This window comes from Semicossyphus pulcher, unplaced genomic scaffold (genome assembly GCF_022749685.1).
Source record: "Semicossyphus pulcher isolate SPU_LCO1_2020_fin unplaced genomic scaffold, fSemPul1.0.p SCAF_10, whole genome shotgun sequence".
NCBI classification, from domain to species: Eukaryota; Metazoa; Chordata; class Actinopteri; order Labriformes; family Labridae; genus Semicossyphus; species Semicossyphus pulcher.
The window spans coordinates 27,906,639-27,931,785 of record NW_027211604.1 but is presented as its reverse complement, the minus strand read 5'-3'; the positions used below and the strand labels follow the sequence as shown (position 1 = coordinate 27,931,785).

The following is a 25,147-nucleotide window of genomic DNA, read 5'->3' as shown; positions in this document are numbered from 1 at the left end:
TCCACTTCAGTATCAGTCCACACATATGATTCCCCCCTTTCTCAATGCGCCATTGCAGCCCGCCAGTCTTCTGGCAATAGATTTTTTCAGACTTTTGATTAGCCGCGATTTTCTTTTTCTTCTTTGCATGACCGGGTTATATCGGCGCCTGTTGGTGTTGTTTTTTCGCATTTTCGCTTGGACAGGGATTTTTTTTATAACTGTGCTTGTGTGGACGGGTTTTTTTGGAAATGAAGGATGGAAAAAAACTCAGTTTTGAAAAATACTCGTATACATGTAGACATGGCCAAAGTGTGAGTGGCGGAAAAACAAGACTATGAGCTTGTGTTTGGAAATTGCGTCGTCTGCACAGCACTGTAAACTTTTACGTTTTTTTTTACAGTGTTTATGTGATATAACTAGTTTAAATCTACAGAACACAGCCAGCTATATAAGGGATATAGTAATTAACCGACCCCAACTGATACCAGAAAAAATGCTATCTACCAGTAGATTTATTCAAAGAAAATATATGGACACTTTATAAACTCATTTCTAGGTAAAAAAGTTGCCCACAACTGTTAAAAAATATTAAGAAGTTTAAATTATCTTAACATTTGTAGAGTGGATCTAAGGGGCGCATAATAGGGGTGGGAATGGCAGGGTAACTCACGATATGTTACATCACGATATCTGATTATCTGAAAAATACAAAATGCCCCTCAAAAGATGAAGTGCATTATTAATGTATTTAATCAATACAATTTGGTATCAGTCAGTAAATTAAATTCACAGAACTATAGAACAAGTGAACAAATTAAGACTTTGGATTTGGAAGTGGCTGGCACAGCTCTTAACTTCCTTTTCACTGCGGTCTTCTTCTTCGGCCATTTAATTTCCATTCACGTTACCCTCATTCATGTCACAAGTGCCACAGTGAGGAGTCACGAAGCAGGGATAAAAACAATTGCAGGGAAATCATTTTAGAGCGCCTTATATTTGTAAATTAATAAATCGATATTTGCCGCCAGTGTATTAATACCCTAAGGTTATAATAGTCACTACACAGGAACTTAGAGCCAACACCAATCAGTCCTGCCTGTACAGCAGGGTGTTTGCTTCTTAGAGTGGTCATAGAAGGTGAAACGCACTTGAGCTAAAAACACACTTTAGCCTCAACCATCAACTGAAGAACAAGTGGAAGAAACTGCCGTTGGTTCACTGTCCCTTTAAATAACTTTAAGACCTTTTTTCTCTCTCTACCTCCCTCCCCGGAGGTTTATCACTGTGACTCTTCTCTCTTCCATCTTTCCCCCTCGCTCTCTCTCTCCCTCTCTCTCACACACACACACACACACACAGCCTGTATGTGTGTCTGGCAACTACAAAGCAGTTAGCCAAGCATCTCTTGGCTCAGTGCAGAGAGAATAAGACACTCTCATTACTGCCCTTAAAAAGCTCTCGCCCTTACAAAATCCAGCAGAGCCAGACAGCGGTGCAGAAAGTCACAGGAAAAGATTCAAGGAGTTAAAGGCTACTTTTCCCCCTTACAACTCAATTGTGTGTGTGTTTGTGTGTGTGTGGTTGATGGTTTCTGCCCCCCTCCCTTCTGTTCCCCTTTCCTGTTCCTCTTTAATGTCACAGGGCTGGCTCATATGACCTTGAGCAGCAGCGTTGGCACGGCAAGAGCGAGAGCTGCCTCGCCTGCGGGCGCCCTTGAACTGGATCTGCAAGACAAAAAAAAACCCTTCATGCGGCCTGATAGACATCTCAGCCCTCCTCCTCCTCCTCCTCCTCCTACCCCCACCTATCCTCCCCCTTTCTCCTCGGCTCTTTTATTCAATCTACGCCACTCCTTATCTGTTCCCCCTGGTGGGAAGAGATTTATCAGGATGCTGTATCTTTAACCTCTCTATCAGACGGAGATAGAAACAGAATTTCAAAATGTCTGACCGGCCTGCGCGGGTTTATTTTTAAACCTCCTCCTCCTTCATGCACAAGCCCCGTGCCATTTCAGGAGAGGGGGTGAAGGTGGGGGGTTACTTTATGGAATACACCTGTGTGATGACATGGCTGTCCACTCCAGAGGTGTTGTTTACGTACGAGGAAATTCCAGCCAGTGCTTCCTCCCCCCTCTGCTCTGAGCCATTGGCACACAGTGACCTGTAGCTTCAAAACAAACATCCCGGCCCCTGTTCCAGGGATGAGCGTCGGCTTACCGGCCGATCAAGCCTCCCGGACTAAGAGAAGAAGGGTGTTGCCTCAGAGTGTTTTGACAGGTTGATGTTGACCTGCTGGGTCCGAATCAAGACCTTTGATTCTCCAAAGAAAACATCGAGGTCCAAAGTTCAAAGTCTGGCTTTGCACTGTCCAAGTGTGCTCTTACATTATTCTGCATTCACGTGGATTCAGGTAGAAGTATGACGGCAAACTGGATGTCATGTAAGTTGTAGAGAGCAGGATGGTAAAATCAGATGAGGCCTGCAGAGAATTCAGACGACATTAACAGCAAACAGCAAAAGTTTAAATATTTAAACTTTATTCTGTCCGCCGCATCAGAATTTACCATCGGCTGTTACGCAGCTCCGACACATAAGAAGAAAACATGCTGATCGGAAGAACAAGAAGCTAATCATTTTGGTACAACAACCAACACGCTGCCTCTTTTAGATACATAAACAAAGGCTACAGCAAGTGCAGTTCTTCTTTCACTGTCCACGTAGGAAGTTAATGAATAACTGTACGTTTTGAAGGGAAATAATTAGATTACTTTAAAATTAAAATTACTTGAAGATATAATCTCAAAGATTGTCATGTAAATAAATGTCTGTTCACTATCTCTAGCCGAATGAGGAACACAATGGTGATTGAGCCTATGGCCCACTGATGAAAGCCTTACATTTGCAGTATTACAGACCGGGTGTCTGTGACGACTTTCGCAGAAAAAAATCCCAAGTGGCGCCCAGTTAGTGACGCATTTTCCAGTGGTTGGTCTGCCAGAGAGGGTAGGCGGAGCTAAGCGGCTGCTTTTCCGTTCTCTGTAAGTGTTGCGAGTAAACAGTAATCTACTATGGCTGAACAAACAAAGAAAAGATGGATGAAACAAGCGAAAATCCAAAGAAAAAGAAACTAATTCGACGCTCAGATGAAGCAAACAGTCTAAAAAGGAAAGCGACCGTCAGCGAGGAAAATCAAGAGTTACAACCGGAGCCAACCGTGGACGTCACACATGCAGCACTGTCTGGATATCTGGGAAGTGTGCTCCAGTGTGGAAACATGTTGTTATGAGTGTTTCGATGTTTTTTTCCTGGTGTTCAGAAGGTGTCGTCCGTCTGCCGTCTACTAATTTCCTGACTCCCCGTGAACGCAGCATTAGATCAGTCTACTGTAAAAGCACAAAGAAAGGTTTTATCAGCATGTAAATATTGCGGCACCTTCCCTGCAGCTGTGACTCCGGCCACCAAGGTTCAAGTAAGACGGTAAATATTTGCATTGCCCTGTTAGAAGCTATGTGTTCAATACTGGCTGTTTGAAAACCTATAAAAAGGCCTTTTTTTCTTTTGAACATACGGCACACACACTGCATGATAGTGTGTTTATGTGTGTGCGTGCGTGTGTGTAGAGCTCTGGGCTCTCTGAGACTGGACCAGCCCTCCTGCTGGTTCTCTTCATGCCTGACCTTTCAGAACTGTAATGTTATCACATGTCATACGCAGGCCTGCTGGAAACCATCTGCTGAAGGCGCTGTGACTCCCTATCAGAAAAAAACAACAACACAGCCCGGGCCGGAGTGGCCGAGTACTGGTTCGGACTGGTTTGTTTCTCAGCGTGTCTCACCTTCACACAATCACACACGTAGGGAGACAGACGGTGACGTGCACACACCCCCTCTGAGGCTGTTGTTGAGCGACATTAGCCATGAGCAGCCTCCTCAATTAGTGCTAAGGGGCTTTCGCACGAAGACATGAAGTTCTGCGGCTAAGAATAACACGAGGCAGGTCCGCTGCCCGGCAGAGGCAGGCGGGACGTGGGAGCTGTGACACGGAGGAGCAGAGCCGGTGTGTACTCACCGGAGTCTCGCTGCTAATCCGATCCCCCGCCATGTTTAGCCCCACCTCGGGATATTATGTTATGTTTGTTAGTGTGACACCTCGGCTAATAAGGCTGCTTTTTACACCGAGCGGAGCCAATATGATTAACATTAGTCAGGACTGATTCAGAAAACGGCACAAACTCTAATCAACTTTGTGTTTATTTGCTGTGAAATCCCTCCCATCAAAAACAAGAATCTGGCTTTAATCTCAGGGACATTGCTGTGCTGAAATATTAAAAGCCCCCACTATAGATCCCCCCGCCCCCCCTGCAGAGGAGCCAAAAAGCAGGCCGGGTTGTGGAGGCACCACAGTGTCCTGGGAGATTCATTACAGGCAGATTTGTTCCACATAGTGAAATATGAGTGAGCTCTACTGCCTGAAAATTGCGTTGCTCCATAAGCAGAGGCCGATGCAGGAATAAGCCCCAGTCCTGCAGTCTGAGCTCAATACAACAGCCACAGCAATTATTAGTGAGGAGGAGATCAAACCCAGTGTTTATCCCGCTTTGTCTGTGCAGACACAAAGGATGTGAGACAACGAGCCTCAGCGCAGACACATTTCAAATCAATATCAAAATATATTAATATTGGGTGTCTGCGGGCGATTTGCCACAAATCCAGACGAGCAACATTTGGCTTAAACGTGTTTAGTTGAACATAAAATCAGCAGCAGGAGAAGTTAACCCTTTGAATTCAATAGAAATGAGTCTGCATGTGCATACATTTGTATTTTTGCCTATATGTAATTTCAAATGCTTCATATCTCTAGATTCTGTACAACCTAAGCAAACATGTTATGTTAGTAAATAAAGCATCGTAACTACTAAAGGTTTTATATTTTTGTCAATAAAAAAAATTAAAATACAATAATCCCCCGCTGATTTAGCTACGTAAAATGCGTCATCTGGTGGAGGCCAGGGAGCTCGCTAAACTACACTTCCTCAATCTAGGACGCACCCTGGGTGTTGTAGGAATGTAGAATGGACGAAACCACGAGCTGTTTGTACAACTTTCTCCACAGCTATGGCGCCTATTTCAAATATTATTGCTTCTATTGATTACAGAGAACACCAGCTTTGACTGAAGGTGGCTTTTTCCAGGGGCGGACTGCTCCTTTAACACTGCAAACGTTTTTTGACTTCTGTACATTTTTTAGTTTTTAAGATACGGTCAGTTTAATGAGCAGATTGCAAAAGTGTTTTTAGTTTAATCTGCAATAGAAATACAGTAACTACATTGTAGTTTTTGCTTATTGTGATGTCATATCTTGAAGTAAATTCAAATGCTTTATAGCCCTAAAATCTGTACAACCTAAATGTTATGTAGATTTTTAATTATCCTCTTGTTATTATGGTTTTAATTTAGATCAACTATAACAGGATTATGTAAACAATCATCTTCCGGGCCAGATTGCTGCAGCCAGCTGCTTTTTTCACCACATTTTACACCTCATGTGACGTAACCAAATGACATCATGAAGGAACAACAACATGATGACGCAAGCGACTGAAGCCTCAGCTTTATGTTGCAAAAAGAATGAATGTTATAGCTGTTATACTTTTTAATTTAAATCAATTTACACAGGATGATGTAAACAATTATATCCTGTGGCCATTTTACGGCTGTCCGGGTGTTTTTACGCCATCTTTTGAAACCGCACGTAACGAAACAAAATGAGGTCATAAACAAACTAACAATGTGATGCTGGAAAGACGGGAGTCTGAGCTTTGGGCTGCAGAAAGAACGACGGCTCTCGCTGTTATTGTTTGTATTTCACATCAATTTGAACAGGATGATGTAAAAAACTGCAACACGGTTAAATACAAGCTTTTTTTGGTCAGAATAAATATATCTCAGGAGGCTCATGGAAGCAAATTATCTGCTCATATGTCTGCTTTGGCACGGATGATATGCAAAGAGGTCATCGCAGCTGAATAAGCATCTGTATTGCTCGTTTCTAAACCACAGTTGAACTTGGTACAGTAAATAACCTGACCTGAATAGAGTCGAGCAAATCTGGGAGAAAGTGTCCTATATTTAGAAAACAGCAACGCGTGTGTCAGAGGGAGAAATGTGAAAAGATCGTTCACTCACAGCGCGTTTGAGCCCGTCAGGTCTGACTGCGGTAATCAAACCATATTACTGAAGCTTGAGAGGGGAAGAGAGGAAGTTATAGGAGGTGGCAGAGCTTCAGAGGGTCTGTGTTAGCTACTGTACGGCTTATATGTGCCTGTGTGTTTTTTTTTAAGAGTGGGGAGCGAGGAGAGACCTCGGTGCTCAGCTTGGGGCATATAATCTATGGTTCATTTGCAGCTTTTCTCCCCAGTATGACAAGCCGTTTACAAGACGTAGCCTCTGCCGCTGACCCAGTTCTGAGTGGCTGCGTCTCGCGACAAGGCCCTGCCTCCCCATCAGGCCCTGCTCCTCGTCTAACTGACGATAACACCGCCACCCTCTGCCTCCGTGAACTGTGGGAAAAAAAAATAGGTCGCCCTGACCCACTTTTCTTCCTCTTTTTTTTTTTCTTCTTCTTCTCTCTCCCCTCCCTAAGATCGTGCAAGGAGTTCTGCAGAGCATGATCGAGGGAGACAGAAAGAGAGGGAGAGGGAGAGGGAGAGAGAGAGAGGGAAACAAAAGAAGTTAAAAAAGACTCTCTCTGATGAGTCTCTGCGTTTCAGAGATGCATTCCTGTGGCCTTTCGAATGCAGGCGACTCTTATCAGATGACCTGCTGTATGTGTGGTAAAAAAAACAGCTCCTACGCCTCGAAACCACAATGGCTCCTGAGGTGAAGCGATGCATCCGTCTTGAAAGTGAACGAGAGGAGCCGGCTCACGTTTAGCAGTCGATTTATTTTCCTTTTTTTTTCAGAAAGGGTTTATTAATACAAAGCAAAGGTGGATCCTATAACATTTGTTAAAGACGATACTTCTCATTTTGAGAATCAGATTGCTTTAAACAGTGTTGATTTTTGTTTCACATTATATAACACAAATTAATAAAATATTAGCCTGTAGAGAGTTGTATAACTCTTTATTAACCCTATTTTTTTCGAATAATGTTATTTTTTGAAATTGATATTGACATATTTTAATTGTTAATCGTCAGTATGACCCAATATATTTTAATAAAGATCAATCATGACACATCTATAATTATTCATGATTGTTTGTCAAACATAAAGTAAAACTATGTGATTCTGGAAATGATTAGGCTTAGCGTAATTACATTTAATAATCTAAGTGATACATGTGCACACTTAAATATGAACATGTTAAATTTGACTTAATCATCAAATAAAGTGGTTCTTAATGAGGAGCAGTTTGGTAGTCTGATGCTGATCCGAACACATCCATGCTGTAAAAACCAACACAATTCATCTGACTAGCTCTTAGACAAGACCTCCCCCTTTTCCATCATCAAATTTTAAGTTTTAAAATTATTTTGTAACATTAAATGCAGTAAAAACAAAACAAAACAGGTTTAGGTTAGTAAAGTAGGCGCCCCATATACAGAAGCTATAGTCCTCGATGCAGCTGCTGCAGGTCCGACTCCCGCCCCCGGCCCTTTGCTCCATGTCATCCCCCTCTCTCTTGTCTTGGCTCAGCTCTGCACTCCAAGCCGGCTCTTAACTTTAGACTTCCCTTGTCACACCACCACTTTGTACGTTCATTGATGATGTCATCGCCAAAGTAACATGCAGTAAAGAACTGTGTAACAACATGGTCTTGTTTCAATTTTAAAAAGAGTCTTCAGTCTTTTTGCTAAATAAGCAAGGCAACATATGACCTGAGCTGAGCCAAATCACCTGGCTCACTTTAAAGAGCCTACATGTTTTTATGCAGTTTTTTTTTATCTTATGTCATTTAAGTAAAAAACGTCACCAGCAAGCGTACAATCTGATGACATAAAGGAGGGAAGAATTAGCTAAAAGTCGTCTCTCAGTGAGCGGAATGAAATTATCCGGCTCACTGGAAAGCACCGCAATTCCCATCACCGCTGATGTGAAACACAGTGCACAGGCCTCACCCTCCTCCTAATTTCACCATCTCCCCTTCTAGGTGGCCATTATCTCACGCCTTTCTCAGAATGCTAAATGGGACCCTCTGCCTTATTTAAACACAGACGTACACACTCCTTTTTGCAGTCATTTAACACCCGTGAAGGTATTGCATGTCATCCAGCCTGAAAAAATGATGAGCCTGTCTTGGCTTGAGGGAGATATTACCGGGCTAGCTGAGCCGGGAGCTGCCCTAATGCCTGGTAGCATGACACTGGCCCCCTCGAATGCCTCTGTGTGTGTTAGGACAGCTCATGATATATCTCAGATCACGCACGGTACTGCTCTCATGCAAACCTTCCCCTCATTAAGCTGCGTTCACTCATGCTTTGCTTTAGTAATCCCTCCATACATTAACCACGGCTCTCCCTGACAACAGCCGAGAGTTTCATTCATTTATAAAACAGATAGTTTGCTCTGCGACGCCCTTTGTATCAGTGTTTGACGCCTTTGTGCAATACCTCATCAACGCACACCTTTGACTGCTAATTTAAATATTAATGCTGCAGCCAAAAATCATCAGTCATCACTCACCGCCTCGTGTCGCCCAGCAGCCTTTGTTTAGCTTCAGTTCAGAGAGCTATATTTGTAGGCGTGAGAGTGACATTTAATTATTACCTTTTAAAAACCTTTTACCTTTAAAGACCCTCACTGAACTGAACAAAACAACTTCAGCTACCTCTTCTTTTATACTTTCATTCTTTGGTACGCGTGTAGACTAAAGTCTGAATGTTCAAGTGAGCCATTAAATCGATCACACTGCAGCTTCTTGTTCTTATATGTGATGTTTGTAGGCTTCCTATGTGTTTGAAAAAATGTTGAGTTTTGTTATGTACGTGAAACAAAATAGGGGAGACAGGGGTCAGTTCTCACACAATTTTGAGTTGTAGTATATTTTTGTTTTGGAGATATATCAGCTTGTTTGTGTTGGTCTGAAGCAGACGTTCACAAATACGTTCAGATCTACTCTGCTGATCCAGAACAGATCGGCTGCAGGAACCGGATTTGTCGACAGAGCTGTCAATCATCATTTTTATAGCATCAAATAACTAATTAAAAGTAAACTTGTCAGAAAAATTAACACTTGGACCTAAATCAGCATGATAAGAACTAACTATAATGACATAAACCATGTTTGAGAAAAATGTATTTGACGTGTATTTTGATTTTATAGTTTGACTCATGTCCCATCTGATAACATGGAGGAGGCGGGCTTTATGACCTACACTGCAGCCAGTCAGCAGGGGGCAATACAGAGGGTTTGGCTTCAGTTTTTGCAGTGCGTAAAGTTTTAATTTGAAGCTACTTTGATAGCATAAAAAGAAACAAAAGAACCTCATAGCTAATACATGTCTAAAGCTAACAATTGAAAAAGTGGCTAAGCTGTTAGCTTCCCGTCTAATTATAACATCTACCAAAACTTTTATCACAAAAACCTACTGTCAAAAATTCCTAGGAACCATTAAATGTACATGCAACCATTAAATCTCCTCAACTTAATCAACTTTTTTTGTGTTTCATACAAAATGGTTAGATAGATGTGAGCATGACATCACACTAAATACTTGCTATGAACATGATGAAACCGCGCCCTCGACTTTGTAATAAACACTGTGACAACCAACCAAAGTCTCCCCTACACCAATGTACAATGGATTTGAAAAATATTTTGATGGCACAGTTCAGCTTAAGTTGATTTTACACATCAAAGCTCTTCTGATCCAACAGCACGACTTAAAAGTGGTTAAAAAAACATCTTACAAACAGACGGTCAGATCGCTCTGCGGACATTAGCACGCCTTATGTTAGCACCCGAGTGTCACACAGTTTGTCCGCACAAGAACATTAGTCCCACCAGATGCTAGCCACAACATGTGTTTGCGTGTGTGCTCATTTGCATCAGCCACAGTTTGACACTCCACTTTAGAAACCAGAGGAGGGTTGACCTGCCGCTAAACTCTCACCAGCCCAGTGCTAAGCCTCTGCGTGCTAATGGTGACCCAGAGCACACAGACATGTTGGTGCCTCAGAGACGAGTCATGAAGGCCGCTGCTCCACTTTCCTACGCTGCCAGACACGCTGCTGTGCTGAATTTTACTTTTTATGTGTAAAGTGCAGCAAATGTGACCAGAGACAGAGAGAAAATGGCCGTTGGAGGAAGTAGAATCGGGTGTCAGGTCTCTTTATTCGGCGGGGGCTGGTGGAGGTTCTAGTTCCAGTTAAGGGGGTGGATGTAGGTCAAGCCCTGCCTCCTCGTAAGCACCAAGGTCAACGCTGAATAGAAGGGAAGGTGGCTTAGAGAGAAAGAGGCCCTGGATAAACCACATTCGTCTGGCTCTTGTGCCAGCACCAGCCAGACGTGTAAACACAGTTACACAAGCACACAGCTCCTCTGTGCTAACTCCAGGTGTGTGTACATGTATGTGTGTGTGCGTGTACGTGTGTGGGCAAAAAAAGGATCTCACATGTTATACAAGCTTTACACGCTTTACTGTAGCTTCCAATACCCTTTATAACTCAAACAAGGCTTAACTTAAAATGACATATGAGTTAGCGACACACGTGTTGTGCTACTTTTTGGACATAATACGGTTATACAACAGCAGGCAATGGGCTGGGTGATGACAACGAAATAAGATCGCAATAATTACCTTCTACATTCTTGATTATTGATATTTTTACTAATCTATGATGTAATAATTCTGTGTTTAAGAAGTATCCCGATAATGATGAAAGCCTGAAGACACCAGAGGGTTTATTGGTTAAACTATAGAAGACAGTTTAGTATGCATTACAGTTGGCAAATACATATTTCTAGAGCTGTATTCTTTGTTTTTCTCAGTAAAGATAATCAAAACTGGTTGAGACACTGAATAAAACAACATTTTTCTAACACTATGTAGCAGACAAACGACATCAGGAACGTCGCGAGCTGAGCTGTCATTAACTCAGGTTTGTACCAGGACTTTTTAATCCGCTGAGGTATCCTCCTCCTCATAACAAACAGAGCCAGTGTTTAAATCAGGTAAAACAAAGAATAAAGCAGTTTCGCGTTAAACATCAGTGTTTCTCCGACGCCCTTTAGCAGACACGAGACGTCAGGAGGAGCTGCGAGCTGAGTTGTGCTAACAAGAGTGTTTAAGTTGATATACTTCAGTTTTAATGGTTCACAAGGTTTCTACCAGGAGCAGAATTATCTGCTGATACGCCCTTCTCTTCAAAACAAAACAGAGCCAGTAATTAAACCTGATAAAATACTGAATAAGGTAGTTTTACATTAATAAAACAGTGTGTCTCCAGTGCTCTTTGGGAGCGCTTCAGGGGCTGGGAGTTGAGCTAACAAAGTTAGCTTTGTTGTTAGGCTAGGATTTCTTTGGTGTTCATTGTTGGCAAGGTTTCTGCCACAAGCCGAGCTATCCAGAAAGGTCTTATTCTCTCCAAAACAAATGGATCTTTAAAGCACAACAAATAAAAACGCAAAATTTCCGTTTCATGTTTAAATCTGCGTTTTTTAATGCTCTTTGGTGGGGTGTTGGGGCTGTTAGCTAAGCTGCTGCTAACTTTAGCTCAGCGTCTATCTTCCTTAGCTTCAAGATATCTGATGACTTAAATCTTTCATCCAGTTTAATTATATGCTTTAAAAGGAGCAGGATCTAAGACGTGACAATGGCCTGACTTTAAACAGTGAGAAAGAAACTGGCTGGAAATGTTTTAAAGTCCTGCATGCAAGCTAAAACTGCGAACTGTTGCTAACACTGTGTTGTAGGCTGTTAGATCTATCCACATTGAGTAAAATTTTGTCAGAGTCACCAACATAAATTGTATAACTTTCCCGTATTTAGATACTTTTGTCTCCCAGACATAGGCGCCTCTGATGAGTTGAGTTTGATAATCATCATCTAAATGCTACACGCTACAGGTACACCCTCAGACTCCTGTCTGTGTGAGCTTAAAGGTGCATCCGTGCAGGTGGAGATTGATGACTGATTTTAAATGTCACATCCCAGCGGGTGATCACTTTTATTTTACCTCTCTGCTAATCAAGTAAGGTTATGAAGAGATGGGACTACAGGGGAGAGCACTGCACTAACTTTGCCTGGATTTAAGTTTGATTCCAGCTGGGGCCGCATGCGTTTGAAAAAAATACCTTAAACTTTGTAAACAACTTGGTTAAACAAAAGTAAAGTGGAAAAATAAGGACACTCTTAAAGTGTGGAAAATTACAATGAGCTTTAACAGTTCTTTTCAGTAGAAGATACAGGGCATGCTCATCTGAAGCCTCTCTGTCCATCCTGATCAAAGTCTCAGCTTTGTGTAATGCCTTACTCCTTCCAACACACAGTCAGTTTTATTAAAGCTGAAGAATATGACATGTCTCAGCCTGTTTTCTAATAATGTTACAGTGAGATGAGAAGGACAGAATTTGAGAACTAATGACACTTGGCTCCACAGAGAGTAAAGAAGAAAACAAGATATGAAATTAGTCTTTGCTTCTTTTAGTAGCTGGAGACCCTGTGAGCAGACAGGATATCAGATATGAAGCCAGAAGGCAGCAGAACAAATACTCATTTTAACTTTAATATAATGTTGAATTTACAGTAGCTGCTCTGACATGTTTCATGACCTGACAAAATGTCCTTTCTTTTGCTGAATTATGTAATTTTGCTGCACAATTTTGAGTTATTTTGTATTAAGTTGTGGATTAAAATGTTATGATGTCACTTCTTTAAATGCTTCTTTGCCGCCTGACTGAAAACATCTGCATTGCGAAAGACATGTACATTTCCTATTTCCAGGTGGATGAGTTGAACCATTTGAAGAGGACCTCTGCACTGTCAGCCATTGGAGATCACTGTGTGTATTATCCTGTTTAAATTGATCTGCAAAGTAAACTATAATGGCTAAAGAGTAACCTACACTACTTACATACCCTAAACAATGTATACACTGTATTTCTGTTGCAGTTAAAAATATCTAATCACCTCTGCAGTCTGCTCATAAAACTCAGATTTCAATGAACAATCAACATTATCTAACTTACTAACACTTACTCACATGTGCAACACATTTCTGTCACAATATACACAGCAGGTAACTAGCCATAAAGCACATAGGGGAAACAGTGTCAGTCTAATTCTCCCATTCTGCACCTGTAGTTTAAAAACAAAACATCTCAAGGGACTTTTATTTGTTTAAAGAGTGGCATTTGACTAGGGTGTATTTTTGCATGCTTTAAACAAAGTGGGTTGGGATCTGGATTTATCTATCTATGTGTTTAACACATCCAAGAGCTAGTAAGTTAGCTTACTAGCAACAAAAGTACCCTGAAACACAGACAGCAGCATGCTCTGCAGCGAGACAGTGAGCCAGCGTGGTTTAAACAGCACGGCAGCTGTAGGGAGTGAGTGAAGGCAACTGCAATAACACAAACCCAAGCAGCCAGCTCACTGTGGACATGAATCACAGTGGACATGGAACAACCTTTCCCTGACATATGCTGGTATCAGTGATTAAGAAATAAGAGGATGACTAAACCTGCTCACTTCGTCATCTTAGTCATACTTGTGGCCGGCTATTCCTAAAATTCAGAGAGGGGGCAGGGATTGTTAGAGACAAAACGCTCTTTCTGACATGACCTTGACCCCTCGTGACCTTAGGGTGATTACCCAATTGAATGACAGCCCCCGCAGCTGCATTGCATGCCCGTGGCGAGTGTCTCCGTCCCCTCCTCCTCGTCGACATACAAGGTCAGGAGAGAGGATAGGGGGTGAGATTGGGTGAAGGGTGTCACATGATTTGATCTCCTTCTGGAGAGTTACTTAAAGAGCCCCGAGCAATCAGGTCAAGGTCACGCTCCAGCCTTAATGCCACAGAGAGGAGTCTTTGAATGTGTGTGTGTGGAGGATAGGGTGGAGGATTATCGATACAAAATATTATCACAATATTTTGCATGGAAAATTATTAATCTTTTACATAAATAAAAGGGTAATAATTTGTACAAAAAACTAAGCTTTTTGAACTACAGTGATTACTTTTTCAGTACACTAGATAATACAATAGATAGATATCACAATATGACAGTAATTATGTCACATCATGATTAAAGTATCGTGATAATATCGTATTGTAAGAATGTCGTATTGTGACTGAAGTATTGTGATAATATCATATCAAGGCTCAAGTACAGGAGATAATACCATATTGTGACTAAAGTAATGTGATAATTTATCATGACTAAAATATCGTGATTAACGTATACTGATAATATTGTATTGTGACTAAAGTATGGTGTGATCACACTGCGAAAGTATTGCGATAATACTGTATTGTCTCTAAAGTATTCTGATCTGTCAAAACTAAAGTACGGTGATAATATCACATTGAGATAAATTATCGTGACAATAACGTATCGTGAGAATATCATATCGTGAGAATATCATATCGTGATAACATTGTGACCAAAGTATTGTGATAACATTGTGACCAAAGTATTGTGATAATATCGTATCGTGATAATATCGTATTGTGACCAAAGTATAATATCATATCCAGACTAAAGTATCTTGATAATATGGTGACTAAGGTACAGTGATTATACTGCATTGTGAGTAACGTCATATTGTATCGTGACTGAAGTCTCGTGATTTAAGTACGATGAGATCATATTGTGAGTAAACTAAACTAAAATAATGATAATATCAAATCGTGATTAAAGTATCCAGATAATATCGTATTGTAAATAGAGTGTCTTGATAATATCGTATCATCAGGTCTCTGGCCATTCCAACCCCATTATACGACATTGGACAAAGAACAGCTGAGCGTGAGGAGGGGTGACTATTCCTCATGTTCAGCAGTCCTCAGTCCTTGATAACTTGAAAACACAAGCTACGATTCTATTAGCTGTATTAATCTTCCTGCTTAGTGGACACTTTTATTCAAAGTCACTTACACGATTATCACTCTTGCACATCTCTTTCCGTTTCTGCAGCTGGATATTTACTGGAGGAATCCAGGTTAATTGCCTTTGCTCAAGGGCAGAGGGTGAGCAGAGTATGAGCCAGCAATCTTCTGGTCACCAGTCCATTTTCCCAAAGTAATAGGTCATATTGCTGCCTCAAGTCATCAGCCCTGCACTCTCCATCTCCTCTCAAATGGCCTCTCCACCACCGGGCGCCTTCTATAACACAGTTATGAGAACGCTGTATACTTCTGAACCACAGAGCCTCTCGGTCTGTTTACCCAGCTCCAGTGAGGACGCACTGAATAACACCACCTCACTAATGGATGTAAAAGTGGGCTGAAGGTTCACAAAAGGACAGCATGTTTCAGAGATTCAAGAGACCACTTTCAGTGAAAGAGGGGGGCTGGGGTTATGCCAAATGTCCTCGGCCCTTTGCTTTGTGGTGCGGGAGCGCTTCCATTTTTTAATTTAGAGATGTGCCACCTATTTAACCATGTTCTGTTAAAGGATGTTTATTGAAAGTACAGTCACTGATGTATTCATTGATAAATGTGATAAATGGAGCAAAGGGAATGTCGTAGCCATTACAAGGCTTATGCAGAGATATAAGAAGATGGACTCTAATTGAATGTTATTTAAGACAAACAACAAATAATCTAGTTTGGAATGATGTGCTAAAAATAAGGTATGTTAAAGGAATTCAGTGACATTCCTCCACTGAAAACCAGGATACTGTGCTGCAGATCCGCCTGAACTCACATAGCTCCGACTCTCCACGGCCACCCGCACAGGTCCCTTGTTGCCCAGCAACAATTCAGCTCATCACTAGAAGCCAAAAAGTTACACAATTACAGTTCAAGCCAAAAGCGGATTTGGGGCGTTCAGCATGTAACATCATTCTGCAACTCCTATAAGATATGGCTCTGATTGAATGAGGAAGAAGGGAAACCCCAGCTCGAGCAATTTTCACGCATCCTGCAAAGCCAAGCAACAGAAATATGTGAGTGTGTAAAAAATATCCCAAATATTGACTGGAGATTGGTGCACTATGAACACCACCAGTGTTATAGCACTAGAGCTGCTCTCAGGTACAAAGTTTAATGATGCCTGATTTTTCCTGAACTTAACCTGTTTCCCAACGGAAATAAATCTCAGAGACACAACCTCCAGCCTATACTGCATATGCCCCCACCCCTGCTCCCTCTCTTCCTCCCTCCCCCCTCCCCCTGTCGTCCTGTGCTATATATCCATCATTCATTCATAAATTCTGAAAACTCCTCTTTAGTTAATTGCCTGGGAAAATTTAATTTCAAACGAAAGCTTTTAAAAGAGAAAGATATAATTAAGTTGCAGGGATCTTTCTGCCCCCTCCTTGTACTCAGGAGGGGTGGGGGGCGAGGGGACATGTGCTGCGAGCCGTGCAGCTCTGCACTGCACTGCTCCGTGTCAGGGAAGTCATACACCCATGTTTAAAGCAGAGCGTTACGTAAAGCCTCCCCCTCTGCACAGGCTTACTGCACCAGACGCTGTGTCCTTGCCTGGGCTGCTCAAGGTTCCCAAAAGGACGGGCTGCTAAGAAGTTGGGAAGGACGGGGCCCTGTGATAGCCTGCAAAGAGAGGGAGGGAGGGAGGGAAGGAGGAGGGGGGGGGGGAGCTGCCGCCTGTGACAGCTTTGGACTTTGAATTCAGCGCCAGACAGGCTCATGCATCAATCCCTCAACTTACAAAGACAAGCCACTAACCTTGACGAGGCCAGGGACTCTTCAGGAATGAGTGGCATTTTCACTTAGCCCCGGCTTCTCCCCTGCACTGCTGCCACATAACCTGGTTAAAATAAGACACAGTTGAATAACAGCCGACCTTAGTCTCTGGACTTTGTGACCCTTTGTTCTAGCCTTCAACCCTTAGGCCTCTTAGACCGTGCCAGGGACATATGCAATAGTACATTCAGAGGCAACACTAATAGCATTTAGTACACAAGGTGCAGCAGCCTCGTCTGATGCCTGTCGGAAGCTGTTTGGTTTGAGTGAGGCCTGACGCAAGCTCATGCGGATCCATGCTCGCTATGATCCCTTAGATCAACGACTATATTATCATAGAGTCAATTATGTACATCATCAGACTGTAGCAGCTAAATAACGGCAACAAAAGCAGACATTTATCTTAATCTGGATGTTCAGATACCTCTTTCTCCTTTCTGATACCTGAATTTGAAAGGTGGCCAATAGGCCTACCGAGTACCAGTTTGTTTGACCCACCCCTCTCAATTGTTTCTGCTCAAGAGCACTGAAGAGATTCTGAACTTTAACGTGAAGCTGCTGTATTCAGTGTTTTTACCAACCAGTTGGTCGTTTTTAACTCTACTTTTCACCAAGAAATGGGTTTTATTCATCAGCGGTCTGGAAGTTAAGAGAGAAACAAGCTGTACTAAAGTTAGCGGCAGCTTGGCTCGCAGCCCCCAAAAGCCAGCCAAAGTTCTTTAGAGAAACACAACATTTTGATGTGAAACTGCTTTATTCATGTCAGTGTGTTTTTGAGAGGAGGAAACATCTGTAGATAATTCGTCTCCAGTTCAAAATCTCAGGAACTATGTATAATAAAGGAATCCTAACCTAAAAACAAGCTAACGTGAGCGGCAGCTCCGCTAGCAGGACCTACTTTGTCGATCAAAGCTTCTGAAACTGCTTTATTCAGTGTAGGTCTGACTATCGTTACCTTCTCTGCGAGCACTGTTATGTTTTTGTTATCCTCACGAGATTTACTTTTTAGCTGCTCCAAATCAGTAGATACCATTGAAAGCCATGATACCTCCACAAAGGCAGCATGGTGCAGATAGCAGTGCTACTGATTTGGAGTGGTGAAGAAGAATTGGTTTCAGGTTAAAACAAGCTGATTTAAATAAATGACTGACATTCTTGCTGTTACCTAATCCTGCGTTTGAGACTGTTTCAAAGGCATTTCCGATCGTGTTATTGGTATCGAAACAACTCTAATCCTTTGTATTCCTCTGCAAGTAAACAAGGCTCTTTATCGCACGTACACACAGGCTGGGTATTCCTCCTATCTGTGAGCGTCTGCCCTCATTCCCCTCACAGCCCGCCCACTCTGTCACGCCTGTGACATTGGCCTGCTTGTGGCAAAGCAGAGACCTTCCCCTCGTGTGACTGCAGCATCCTGGCAGCACGCTCGCCACAATGGTAGAGAAACCTTCCTACTGCACCTCCACAGCCCGGGGGCAGCAGCGGCTCTGCTACAGGAGCAAGAGAGGCAGAGAGGGAGAGAAGGAGGGAGGGAGGGAGTCAGTTCCACTCCGCTCCTCTGCTGTGACCACACCAGCCCGGCCAGGAAAAGAGTCAGCTCCTCTCACATCACCCAGGAGGCTCTGCTGCTCCGCGCTCCCTCTCCTCAGTCTTTACTTAACGTATCAGAGGAGAGGGACGGTGCAGGTTTGGTGTTGAGCTGGTGGCTATGTTACCACAGTACAAGGTACTCTGATGCTGTTTCCCTGCTCTGCCTCATTGATCGGCACAGCTAGGCTTCCGCAGCTGTTGTTTTCAAAGCGGCCCGATGCTTCGTGAGGGTAACGTGTAATTTATTCGACCCGCAATATCTTTTGTCTTTCAGTCTCCCTCCGCTTTAGTGAGCAATTTCTGCAAAGTCTAAATAATTCACAGTAATTGCAATCAGCAGCGATCAATCGGCGGAGATAATTGAGGGGCCTGTCATTGCACCAAGGCCAAGGTGAAGTGTGAAGGCAGAGGGGTTGGAGAGTTGGAGGTGGGGGTGAAGAGGAGGGAGGAGGAGGGGAGTCATTCAACAGATGAGCTCTGGCTGGTATAGCTCTCAGGGGTTGCAGAGGAGGCGTCCATCTTTCTCCCTCGCATTTCGTCATTCCAGCCCCGCATCCAGGAGCGATGGCTGTAAAGACGCATTTAGCAGATCCTGCCTTGTCATCAAAATGAGTCCCATTGACTTTGGTTGCCTTCTGTTCATGACAGAAGCACCAACAGGAGCCGGAGTGATTGTCTCTGAATGAGATAGTGCTGCTATAACTGAGAGCCCTTTCCAAACCCTTTCCTCTCAGCAGCCCACAGTGGGAATACTCGCATACTGCCCACACAATCATCTGATTTCAGACTGCAAATTTCACTTGAGGAGTTTCTTGCCGTGTTTCTTATTCTTTGGATTTTCTAGCTGCAGAGAATTACACTAAAATGCCATATAAGCAGTAAACAGCACGTTCCACATGCCTCTTTATGTATCTGCCTAACTCAGTTAAGATCAGCCCCGAGCAAAGCTCCACTCATAGTATTAATGTCTGTATTGTATTCATTTTTTATTCGATTATGTTGGCTTCAGTCGCTACATCAATCCGTGTATGTTTACACTTTAATCACTCAAGCCTTGACGTTTTAGCCTCTTCTTTGTCATCTTCATTTCAAGACATTTTCACCGTGCCAATTCTATGCAATCTGGCTCATGACTTGAGCATATGATACTGTAGTCTAACACTTGTGCGTATGTTTGTGTGTGTGTGTGTGTGTGTGTGTGTGTAATCCATTGAAAGATAAGAGGTGTGGAGGAGGAGGAACAGAGAAGAGTCATGAAGGAGTGCTAACATCCTCTTAATAGTTAGACACTCCAAACTGTTCACTTCAAACCAGAGCCTGACTGATACATCGTACAGACAATATTTTTGGGCCTATATTGGCCTACCATAGACATATCAGTATGGGTGATGAAAAGTTTCTTGTAGAACACATAATGCAGAAAACAAGGGTGATCTAAAGAAGCACATGTAGCAGAGCATTACAGCTGAGCAGTCTGTGGTCTGCACTTGAATTGGTTGTTAAAAATTATTTTACAAAATTATTTGTAAGAATAAAAGACTTCTGTGTACGTGGTCATATCGGAGCTAAATCAAATGGCTATTTTCATTGCAGATCAATCAAAAGTTCACTATATCAGCCTCCATATCTGTGTTTTGTTCATCAATATCAGTATTGTTCAAACATTTGCACATCAGCAGGGCTCCACCTCAATCACTTTGATTAACATTGACTGGTCTTGTGTCATGTTTTTGTCTCGTAATTTGAGATTAATGTTTTAGTCCAACAATTAAATTTACAGCATCATTGTTGCAGTGTAAATCTCTGCCCAATAACAGCAGTAGTATTGAGTATTACTGTCAGAGCAGAGTGTCCACTGAATAAACAAACAATAAAAAGAACAATAAAGTGATTTGGCTTAATGCATGCTCCGCACAGATATTAAAGAGCCCAAACAATTAGAGAAATGAGCCTGTGGCCCAAAGGTCTCTGGTTTGAATCCTCTGTGGGCTGACAAAGTACGAGCCAGTAAGTAGATGAGAAATGCACTTCTATTCCTCTACATCTACTGTCAAAGTGCCCTTGAACAATGTTCGGTGGCCAACAACACAAGTGCTGGGCAGCTCCCAGGTCTATAATAAATCAAAAACTCTGCAGTAAATGCATGACACTTGTTCTGCTAGATTGCACATTAGTTTGTGTTTTCGCAGAGTATCTCAGCAATCAAAAAGCGGGATGTCGCCCTCAGTTCTGTCTGCCCTGTGTCACATGTTATTGTGACTGACAGATTTACAAAGAGAGGGTTTGAGTTGGCACGGTGGTGGTAGTTACAGAAGCTGTTAGTGCAGATAAGTGCCTGGGCAGGTACTCCAGTATCTGTGGCACCACCCTTTATAAAACACTACACTTCTACATCAAATTATTTAGAGGAGAAAGGAAAGTCACCAAGAAGAAGCACTTTAAAGATTAATCGATTAATCGTTTTTGCGGTAAATAGAAAACGAAATCACCAACTATTCTGATAATCGATTAATAGTTTTGGTCATTTTTCAAGGAATAAAGGTCAAACATTATCTGATTCGAGCTGTGTGAAGATTTGCTTCTTTTTGTTATTTATGGAAGTAATTTATGAGAAAGAAAAGTCCCTAAGAAGTAGAGCTATAATGATTAATCAATCCAGACAAAATTTATTGGTACTTTTTTTGATTAATCGTTTAGTCATTTTTAGAGCTGCAACAATTAATCGATTAATCAGCTGAAAGAAAAGAAACTGCCAACTCTTTTTGGTAATCGATTAATCGTTTCAGTCATTTTGAAGCAGAAATGTCAAACCTTATAATTCCAGCTTCTTACATTTGAGAATTTGCTTCTTTTGTAATTAATTGCAGTAAAATATGAGGAAGGAAAGCAACTAAGAAGTAGAGCTGCAATGATTAATCGATTAATCGGTTGAAAGAAAATAAAGTGCCAACTTTTTTTGATAATCGAATAATCGTTTCAGTCATTTGTAAGCCAAAATAATAAACATTTGCTGGTTTGAGCTTCTTTAATATGAGGATCTGCCAATAACTTACTGTTATGTAATGACAAAGAAAAAAAGCGAGTGAAAGTCACAAAGAAGAAGAGCTGCAATGATTAATCGATTAATCGGTGGAGAAAAAATTAATCACCAATATTTTGATAACTGACAGTCATTTTTCACAGAAATGTATCAATATTTGCTGTCTCCAGATTCTTCGATGTGAGGATTTGCTTCTTTCTTGTTATTTATGGAAGCAATTTATTAGGGGAAAAAAGTCACTAAGACTAAGAGCTGAAAAGATTAATCGATTATTTGATCCAAAGAAAATTATTCGGCTACTATTTTGATTATTGATTCAACTTTTCAGACATTTTTTAAGCAGAAACTTAAAACCTAAATTTCTGACAGTAAATGAATCTTCTGTGGGTTTTTGACTGATGGTTTTACAAAAGAAGCTATTTGAAAACGTCTCTTTGGGCTCTCGGAGATTTTGATGAGCTCTTTCACAACTTTTTGACATTTTATAGACTAAAAGATTGACGGATTAATCATGAGAATAATCGGCAGATAAATCAATAGCCCTGCTTAAAAGCAATAAGCAGTGTGATTCAGTAGTGACTTTTACTTATGCTACAGTATAAGAAGATACATCATCCCTTGCATGACTATGACTGCACCTGCATGAGCACAGGCACCGCCACACGTCAAAACATTCCACCTCCATAAAGCAGCCGTGGTGTTTTGATGGCAGATAAGACTTGCTGTCATGAAGAGGAGCCAGTGGATCAGAGAGTAGAGTGCAGAGTCCAGTCTTGTGACTGTTCAGCAGCCTCGACATCATTTGCATATGGCCATTTGAATGTCCTCTGGTTCTGTTGCAGGCTACTGCACATCACTCAACAGCAGCTCCCTGGACAATAGCAGATGCCCGAGTCAAATCGAGCCACGTCCAACACATAGGATCTTTGAGTTACAACTCTCCAACGCAGCACAGAACACTCAAACAACAGCACTTTAGCAACTTTAAAAGTTGGGCTATAAATGTGCAGGTTTTAGTTATCTACGGCAAAAGAGGACAAGCTGAACTACCTTGAACATCTTGTGTAAGTTCAGGTCAAATAATTAAGCAGCTTAAACGCTCAACAAAAGAAAGGCTAAAAGGCAGACCCCCAGACACAGACAGTATTTAGCAGGCTTTAGAAAAGTTTGACTTTTCCCCACATTACTTTTTAGTCTAAGTTACAGAGATTCTGTGAAAGGTAGCACATTAACTCAACACACGTTTCTTTTTTCTTGTCTAATCCTTCTATTATGAAACCCAAACAGGTTGCAGCTGGGCAGCTTTGTAAACTGCCCTTTCAGAAGCTGAACTGAAGACGTACTCTGCCCTCTTTCCTGTAACTCACAGCAAACCTCAGCCCCTGACCTTTTGCCTCCACACCGGAACAAAGTCCAGTGAAGCAACAGGACATTTCAGGAGAAGGAACACCTACGCAAAGGCCATTCAAGAAGCCTCCCTGGCAGTCGCTGAAAAACATCCAAGTCTCTGAACTCTATCAAAACATATCTGACATGATGACACAGTGATGTGACAGGCTGCAACTGACCAACTTCAACCCGCTGCAGACTGAAAGAGTCTGCGTCCAAAAACTCACAGTGGTTACAGACATGCAGATTTTTTTTGCATGTTCTGTAAAAAGGCCAAACAAAATCAGCATTAATACGGGTTAATTAAATGGATTGTTTGTAGTGCGTTAAAGGGCCAAATGTTACCTCCATACTGATTGTTATATTTGTAAAATTAGATAGCAAAACAAGGATTTGCAACAGCTTATATCTACACTGTATTCACTGTACATGCTAATGGGTTAGTGCCACTGCTACTTTGTTTACTGACATGTTTAAAACTGAAAATAACACTACAAATATGCTCTGTCATAAATTACTACAATGTAGCAAAAACATATGAGAGTAAAGCGCTCACAATAGTATGTCTATGAGGAAGATTTCTCATCAATTAGCCTCAATAACCCTTTTTATGACTTTATGCCATTAGGTCATTTTCAAGGCCTTGACGTTCATTCAAAGCTCTATTTAGCGCATGGCTTCCAGTAGTAATGTACAGACTAGTGTAACTGTGAAGTGTTTCCCATTGGTGGTGCTAAAACGACTTATAAATAGGAGGCTGTCTACTGTTTTGACCCAATGTGATGAACTAGATTCACATTGCTAACGTTCCATTACAACACGGTGACACGGACAGCCGCACAGTGTGTATTGTTATTAAATTAGGCCATAAGGTGTCATTATTCATTCAGTCCTCATGTGGACAGTATGTGACAGTAGCCTAAATTACACTCCGGTTACATTGGATTTGGCTGCGCTCGGTCCGTACATGAAGATAAATTAAATTCAGCCCATTTTGACACATTAATACCTCATTTACAGGCCAAATTTACCCGGAATATAATAGCATGGGAACACAGACAGTGGTCGCTATTACTGAGCGTTTTGTGGGCTCTAACAGGAGCGTATAGCCCCGCACACAGCCAGGTCTATTCACTTCTTTATGCAGCGTTTTCATCGCTATATCCATATGCGCCTCTGCTCGCCTTACGACACACATACAACGCTTCCTATCCTCGAAAAAAAACACGCTTTCACCTACAATAATCCTCGACACCGCGTTCTGTATGTGGAATTTTCAACCCCAGTGGTAATAATAATCCCCCTGAAATGACAGTGCGTTTATCTACAGCACGTAGAGCCCCTACCTGCGTTGTCCACCCCACAGTCAGCCGGAGAGGCGCATCGTTATTATTCGACAGGAGGAGGCAAATCCACTGAAAACGGTCGCGTCTGTCCTCTTGACACTCTCGGCAGGAAGCAGGGAAGGCGAGGCAGGCTTTAAAAAAATCAAAATTTTAGTCCAAAATAATGCCTCGTTTTTTTGTGCTGCGACTGAAAGCGGGCAGAGGTGTGTGGCGTGCAGTCTGAGGGAATTGTTTATTCTCAGAGTCCCCTCGCTGTGGAGAAGTGAGCGGAGACAGCCACACTCCTCCTACTCCGCCCGCCCGCCGCTGACACCACCCTTAAAGGAACAAGCCTCCGCTGGGCTGCTGTACACACTAACCCTGCTCATAATGATAATAATAATAATAGTCGGTTCCTTTTTAACCATAACCATTTATACATTTTATAATATCAATTTAAGTTTTAATAATTTTTTTAAAGAGGAATAATTGTCTCTTGTTACTTGTTGTGATTTTTAACTGTATATTATTGTAGTTTATTTGTCCAATCTCATTATCTTATTTTGATTTATTTCAGTGTTTTTTAATTTATTTAGATAAAGTTATACAATAATTTCCTTTGTACACATTTATGTTGTCCATATGTCTGCAATGTTTGCATATTGTCACCATGTTAATTTAAGTATCAGTTGTAACACTGTTATCAATACATTAAAGCACACTGGGTAGTTGTCTCCCTGTTTTGCACATTGTCTCTGTACAGCTCTTTCTTCACACTTAGAAAACATATATTGTGCATGTTTCTTATAATATTATTTTATTTATTTATCTATTTTTCCAATTATTTTTATTTATTTAACTTTCTTAGCTGTGGGAGTACTGCTGTGTACTTGCTTTGTTTTGATTCATTTTCTAGGTTAATTGTTTTGCACCAAAACACAAAGACAA

At 41.7% G+C, this 25,147-nt stretch overlaps 1 protein-coding gene across 2 annotated transcripts in view; it reads right to left on the bottom strand.

The window, feature by feature from the left end:
• Nucleotides 1-24,436, bottom strand: part of nrip1b (nuclear receptor interacting protein 1b) — a 47,700-nt gene extending 23,264 nt beyond the window's left edge. Inside the window, exons 1-2 of one of the 2 annotated variants that reach the window (XM_069672482.1) lie at nt 24,221-24,436; nt 16,838-16,919 (exon numbers count right to left, since the gene is read on the bottom strand). The gene's annotated coding sequence lies outside the window, so the exon portion shown is untranslated. The remainder of the gene's footprint in view (nt 1-16,837; nt 16,920-24,220) is intronic. The other variant, XM_069672473.1, reaches the window with a different exon arrangement.
• Nucleotides 24,437-25,147: the final 711 nt, after the last annotated feature.